The following is a 7243-nucleotide window of genomic DNA, read 5'->3' on the forward strand; positions in this document are numbered from 1 at the left end:
GCCTGACTGACTGACTGACGGAATGGAGGGAGGAGGGCCGGAGGGTCCCGCCCCCTCGTCCTCGGGCCCCGCCCCCTCGTCCTCGGGCCCCGCCCCCTCGCCCTCGGGCCCGCCCCTTCGCCGTCGGGCCCCGCCCCCGTCCCGGTCCCCCCCCCCCGCCGCCTGGCCCCGCCCCGCCGTCCTCTGGCCCCGCCTCTCGTCGCCTGGCCCCGCCCCCCGGCGGCCTGTCCCCGCCCCTCCTCCGCCTGGCCCCGCCCCTCCGCCGCCCCCGGTGGTCCCCCGGGCCCCCCGTTGCCAGGCTCCGCCCCGCCCCCCTCCCCCCGCCTGGGCGTGTCGTGGGGGCGGGGCCTCGGCCTCGGCCTCCGCGGCCCGGGCCCGGAGCCGGAGCCGGAGCGGGGAGCGGGGAGCGGAGCGGGGGCCCAGGTAAGGCCCGGCGGCCGGGCGGGCGGACCGACGGGCGGAAAGACGGACGGACGGCCCCCGGAGCGGAGCGGAGCGGGCCGGGCCGGGCCGGGGTCCCGGCCCGCGGAGCCCTCCGGCCCCTAGGCCCCGCCCCTCTCTGTCCGTTGCCGCCGCCTCGCCCTGCCCAAGCGCTTAGCACGGCGCTCCGCACACAGGCAGCGCTCCAGAAAGACGGTGGAACGAACGACTGGCTGACACTGACCGACCGACCGGCCGGCCGGACCGGATCGGTGGCGGGGGGGGGGGGGGGGGGGGGCCCAGGGGGGCCGGGAGGAAGCGAAAGGGAAAGCGGCCGGGCCCGGCGGGCCGGGCCGGGCCGGGCCTTGTCCCTCCCCCTCCTCTGAAGCCCCGGCCCTAATCTCCCTTCCTCCAGCCCCTTCCCCCCGCCTTCCTCTCCACCCTCCTCTCCACGCCCACCCCCTCCTTCTTTCTCTCCATCCCCCCGGCTCCCTCTCCATCTCCACATCCTTCTTTCCACCCCCCCTTTCTCTCCATTCCCATCCCCACATCCTTCTTTCCGTCCCCCCTTCCTCTCCATCCCCCCATCCTTCTTTCCATCCCCCCGGTCTCTCCCTATCCCACCCCTCTTTCCATCCCCCCTTTCTCTGCCCTCCTTTCTCTCAGTCCCCTCCTTCTTTCTTTCCATCCCTCCATCTTTCTCTCCATCCCCCCTTCCTCTCCATCCCCTATCCTTCTTTCCGTCCCCCCGCTTTCTCCCTATCCCATTCTTCTTTCCATCCCCCCCTTTCTCTGCATCCCCTCCCCCTTTCCCTCCATCCCTCCATCTTTCTCTCCGTCCCCACATCCTTCTTTCCTCCCCCCTCTTTCTCCATTCTCCCATCGCTCTTTCCACCCCCCCCCTTTCTGTCCATCCCCGCATCGGTCTTTCCATCCCATCCTTCTTTCTCTCCATCCCCACATCCTTCTTTCCATTCCCTCCAGCTTTCTCTCCATCCTCCCATTCTGTCCATCCCCGCATCGGTCTTTCCATCCCCTCCTTCTTTCTCTCCATTCCCACATCCTTCTTTCCATTCCCTCCATCTTTCTCTCCATCCTCCCGTTGTTCCGTCCATCCCCCCACCTCTCTCTCCATCCCCCCTTTCTCTCCCCGTCCCCCTCTTTCTCTCCACCGTTGCCCCTTTCTCCGCCAACCCCATCTTTCTCTCCATCCATCCTCTGGCTCTCCCTCCATCCCTCCCCTCTCCCTCCCGCCCCTCCTCTCTCTCCTTCCCTCCCTTGGCCTTCTCTCCTCTTGTCTCCTCTTTCTCCTCTCCCTCCCTGCTCCTCCCCACAAGTCCTTCTCGCTCCTCCTCTATCCCCCTCCCTCCCCTGTCTTCCCTCCCCACCCCATCCCCTGTCCTAAGGGCTGGAGTAAAATAAAAAATAAATTCTGGTATCTGTTAAGCACTTACTACGTGCTAAGCACTGTTCTAAGCGTTTTACTATAATAATGACGGTATTCGTTAAGCCCTTACTATGTGTCAAGCGCTGTTCAAAGTGCTGGGGTGGGTAGGTGCTACGAGGTAATGAGGTTGTCCCACGTGGGGCTCACGGTCTTAATTCCCCGTTTTACAGATGAGGGAGCTGGGGCACAGAGAAGAGAAACGACTTGCCCAAGGCCACCCTGCAGACGAGTGGCGGAGCCGGGATTAGAACCCAGGACCTTCTGATTCCCAGGCCCGGGCTGTGTCCACAAGGCCACGCAGCTTCTCCAGACCGTCAGTCTGGATAAGGGCCCCGTCCCTCATGGGCTAATTCCATGACAGAATCCCCAAGTTGCAGAGTCCTCAAGGACTCAGGCCGTAAGACTGATATCGTGATAAATGGTATTTTTTAAGCGTCACGCGTTGGGGTAGATAGAAGACGATCAAGGTCGGCCGTAGCCCCCGTCCTCCACAGAGCTCATGTAATTTACTTCTGTCATATAGTAATACTTACTCTAATTGTGGTATTTCTGAAGCACTTACTGGGTGCCGAGCAGTGTGCTAAGCACTGGGGTAGAGACAAGATAATCAGCTCCCACGTGGGGCTCACAGTCTAAATAGGAGGGAGAACAGATATCGAGTCCCCATTTTGCAGATGAGGGGACTGAGGCCTGGAGAAGTTAAGTGACTTGCCCAGGTGTGTTCCGAGGTGTTTAGGACACAGAGGCATATCCCGCGCTACAACCAATCAATCAGTGTATTTATTGCACACTTACTGTGTGCAGAACACTGGGCTCGGCTCATGGGGAAGTTAAATACAACAGAGATGGTGGGCAACATTGCCCGCCCACGAGGAACTTAGTCTACAGCTGTGCTATGTTATATGATACGTTAACATTATATGTTATGTGATGATATGTCGAGAAGCAGAATGGCAAGACCGTGGGCTTGGGAGTCAGAGGTCGTAATTGTAATCGTAATAACCATCATCGCAATAATGACGGTATTTGTTAAGCACTTACTATGTGCCCAGCACTGTTCTCAGCGCTGGGGGAGATACAGGGTCATCAGGTTGTCCCACGTGGAGTTCACCCTTGTAATAATAATAATAATAATAGTATTTGTTAAGTGCTTACTATGTGCCGAGCTCTGTTCTCAGCGCTGGGGGAGATACAGGGTCATCAGGTTGTCCCACGTGGGACTCACACTTATAATAATAGTATTTGTTAAGCGCTTACTCTGTGCTGAGCACTGTTCTCAGCGCTGGGGGAGATACAGGGTCATCAGGTTGTCCCACGTGGAGTTCACCCTTGTAATAATAATAATAATAATAATAATAATAATAATAGTATTTGTTAAGTGCTTACTATGTGCCGAGCTCTGTTCTCAGCGCTGCGGGAGATACAGGGTCATCAGGTTGTCCCACGTGGAGTTCACCCTTGTAATAATAATAATAACAATAATAGTATTTGTTAAGTGCTTACTATGTGCCGAGCACTGTTCTCAGCGCCGGGGGAGATACAGGGTCATCAGGTTGTCCCACGTGGGGCTCACACTTATTATAATACTAGTAATAATAGTATTTGTTAAGCGCTTACTCTGTGCCGAGCACCGTTCTCAGCGCCGGGGGAGATACAGGGTCATCAGGTTGTCCCACGTGGAGTTCACCCTTGTAATAATAATAATAATAATAATAATAATAATAATAATAATAGTATTTGTTAAGTGCTTACTATGTGCCGAGCACTGTTCTCAGTGCTGGGGGAGATACAGGGTCATCAGGTTGTCCCACGTGGGGCTCACACTTATAATAATAATAATAATAATAGTATTTGTTAAGCACTTACTCTGTGCCGAGCACCATTCTCAGCGCCGGGGGAGATACAGGGTCATCAGGTTGTCCCATGTGGGGCTCACAGTCTTCATCCCCATTTTACAGATGAGGGAGTTGAGGCCCAGAGAAGGCAAGCATGAGTGACAACCAGGGGCACAACCCCAGATGGGCCCTTTGGGGTGAAAGAGAGAGAGGGAGAGAGAGAGAGAGATACTGATGCTATTGACGCCTGTTCACTTGTTTTAATAATGATAATGGTAATAATAATGGTATTTATTACTACGTGCCAAGTACTGTTTTAAGTGCTGGAAGAGATACAAGGTTATCGGGTTGTTCTACTTGGGGCTCACAGTCTTGATCCCCATTTTCCAGATGAGGTCACTGAGGCCCAGAGAAGTGAAGGGACTTGCCCAGAGTCACCCAGCTGACAAGTAGCAGAGCTGGGATTAGAACCCACGACCTCTGATTCCCAAGCCCGGGCTCTTGCCACTAAGCCGTGCTGCTTCTCTTTTGGTGCCCGTCTCCCCCCTTTTAGACTGTGAGCCTGTTATGGGCAGGAATTGCGTCTATTCGTTGCTGAATTGTACTTCCCAAGTGCTTAGTACAGTGCTCTGCACACAGTAAGCGCTCAATAAATACGATTGAATCAATCAATCAATCAATCATATTTATTGAGCGCTTACTGTGTGCAGAGCACTGTACTAAGCGCTTGGGAAGTACAAGTTGGCAACATATAGAGACAGTCCCTACCCAACAGTGGGCTCACAGTGTAAAAGGGGGAGACAGAGAACAAAACCAAACATACTAACAAAATAAAATAAATAGAATAGATATGTCCAAGTAAAATAAATAGAGTAATAAATATGTACAAACATATATACAGATATACAGGTGCTGTGGGGAAGGGAAGGAGGTAAGATGGGGGGGGGGGATGGAGAGGGGGGCGAGGGGGAGAGGAAGGAAGGGGCTCAGTCTGGGAAGGCCTGAATGAGTGAATAATCCCAAATCCTCCACTTGTGTGCTGTGTGACCTTGGGCAAATCACTTCTCTGTGCCTCAGTTACCTCATCTCTAAAATGGGGATTAAAACTGTGAGCCACACGTGGGACAACCTGATCACCTTGTATCCCCCCCAGCGCTTAGAACAGTGCTTGGTTTATAGTAAGCGCTTAACAAATACCATAATTATTAGGCGTTCCTCAAAATGTTCCATGAACAGATGGATCATGGGGTTCATTTTCCCAAAGACTACTTCCTACACTATCAATTGCTATTCATTCTAAAACTCCCAGAAGCACACACAGTTGCTTTTCGCACCCTACGGCGTTACGTTGAAGGTCACCAGATTACATAAATGTAGATAAATCAATCAATCAATCAATCATATTTATTGAGCGCTTACTATGTGCAGAGCACTGTACTAAGCGCTTGGGAAGTACAAATTGGCAACATATAGAGACAGTCCCTACCCAACATTGGGCTCACAGTCTAAAAGAATTAGAATTTAAATAATTCAAAGCTTAACATCACATAATTAGTAAACGAAGAGGTGAATCTCTGGAGAAGGCTCCCAAACTGGAAGCTTGCTCTGCTGACTCTGGTAGTTGCCTTCACCATGGGTGACACATTTGTGCAGTTGCGTTGAACACCCCTTTTGTCTCTACGCAACGCCTCGTAGCCGGCCGACTTCCTCTGACCCCCTTTTCCCTCCACTGAACTCCTCCCCTTCGGGATATTTCGTCTTTTTTATAAATCCGTCTGCTTTCCGTAAAATTGAGGGGACTTTGGAATCCCAGAATGTTTGCCGAGGGTTAAGAAGTTTGTTTGGGCGGCTTGTAGCGACATTTTGGATTGTTGTTTATTTCTTTATTTTACTTGTACATCTCTATTCTATTTATTTTATTTTGTTAGTGTGTTTGGTTTTGTTGTCTGTCTCCCCCTTTTAATCAATCAATCGTATTTATTGAGCGCTTACTATGTGCAGAGCACTGTACTAAGCGCTTTTAGACTGTGAGCCCACTGTTGGGTAGGGACTGTCTCTATATGTTTCCAACTTGTGCTTCCCAAGCGCTTAGTCCAGTGCTCTGCACACAGTAAGCGCTCAATAAATACGATCGATTGATTGATTGATTGAGGTGCTAAGCCATAACGGCTGTTTCTCTGGGTCGGATATGTATCGTGGGGCTTTAACTTGGAGTAGGGCATCAAACCTTAATGGCCGTACTTCCAGGTTGTATGTGTCCTAGGAAGACTGTAACCCGGAGTAGGCACTCAGTGAATACTCTGATAAATGAACGATGGTATTTGTTAAGCGCTTACCACGCGCCAGGCACTGTACTAAGCCTGGGGTGGATACAAGCAAATCGAGTTGGATACAGTCCCTATCTCCTGGTTGGGCCCACAGTTTCAATCCCCATTTTACAGATGAGGTCACTGAGGCCCAGAGAAGTGAAGTGACTAGCCCAAGGTCACACAGCAGCCGAGTGGTGGAGCTGGGATTCGAACCCATAATTTCCCCTACACTGGGGGCTTTGACCATCGTGCGACGGTGAGGGATCACGTCTATTAATTTTTTTTGTATTCACACAAGCTCTTCAGAGTGTTCAGCCCCTAGCAGGTACTCAACTAGTTGGTCTACGGCATTCTTGATACTAGTAATAATTGTGGTATTTTTTAAGCGTTTACTGTGTGTCCCGCACTGTATTAAGCTCTGGGGTAGAGTCAAGCAAATCAGGTTGGACGCAGACTTTATCATCATCATCATCAATCGTATTAATTGAGCACTTACTGTGTGCAGAGCACTGTACTAAGCGCTTGGGAAGTACAAGTTGGCAACATATAGAGACAGTCCCTACCCAACAGTGGGCTCACAGTCTAAAAGAATAATAATAATGATGATGGCATTTGTTAAGCGCTCACTATGTGCAAAGCACTGTTCTAAGCACTGGGGAGGCTACAAGGTGATCAGGTTGTCCCATGGGGGGCTCACAGTCTTAATCCCCATTTTACAGACGAGGGAACTGAGGCCCAGAGAAGTGAAGTGACTTGCCCAAAGTCACCCAGCTGACAATTGGCGGAGCCGGGATTTGAACCCACGACCTCTGACTCCAAAGCCCGGGCTAAAAAAGTATGGAACGCTTCACCAATTTGCGTGTCATCCTTGCACAGGGGCCATGCTAATCTTCTCTGTATCGTTCCAATTTTAGCATACGTGCTGCCACCCAGGACTCACGGTCTTAATCCCCCTTTTACAGATGAGGTAATCGAGGCACAGAGAAGTTAAGTGACTGTCCCAAGATCACACAGCAGACAGGTGGTGGGGCAGGGATTAGAACCCGGGTCTTTCGGACTCCCAGCCCCACGCTTCTGTCCACCAGGCCACGCTGCTTAGACGCGAGTCACCTTGGCTCTCGCCACATCTCTTCCATAGGAGTGGACAGTTATTTGGCCTGGAGGGCCACTTATCGAGTTTCTCATAAACTGCTGAGAGATGATCTGGTGTAGACCGTTCTCTGGAATCATTA

At 52.0% G+C, this 7243-nt stretch overlaps 1 non-coding gene across 1 annotated transcript; it reads right to left on the reverse strand.

Annotated features, from left to right (window-relative positions):
* Window positions 1–6842: 6842 nt before the first annotated feature.
* LOC119935443 lies at window positions 6843–6947 on the reverse strand. Its single transcript, XR_005453326.1, has one exon. It is a non-coding gene; the product is annotated as a U6 spliceosomal RNA (small nuclear RNA).
* Window positions 6948–7243: the final 296 nt, after the last annotated feature.

Source organism: Tachyglossus aculeatus, chromosome 11, assembly GCF_015852505.1.
Source record: "Tachyglossus aculeatus isolate mTacAcu1 chromosome 11, mTacAcu1.pri, whole genome shotgun sequence".
Classification (NCBI taxonomy): domain Eukaryota; kingdom Metazoa; phylum Chordata; class Mammalia; order Monotremata; family Tachyglossidae; genus Tachyglossus; species Tachyglossus aculeatus.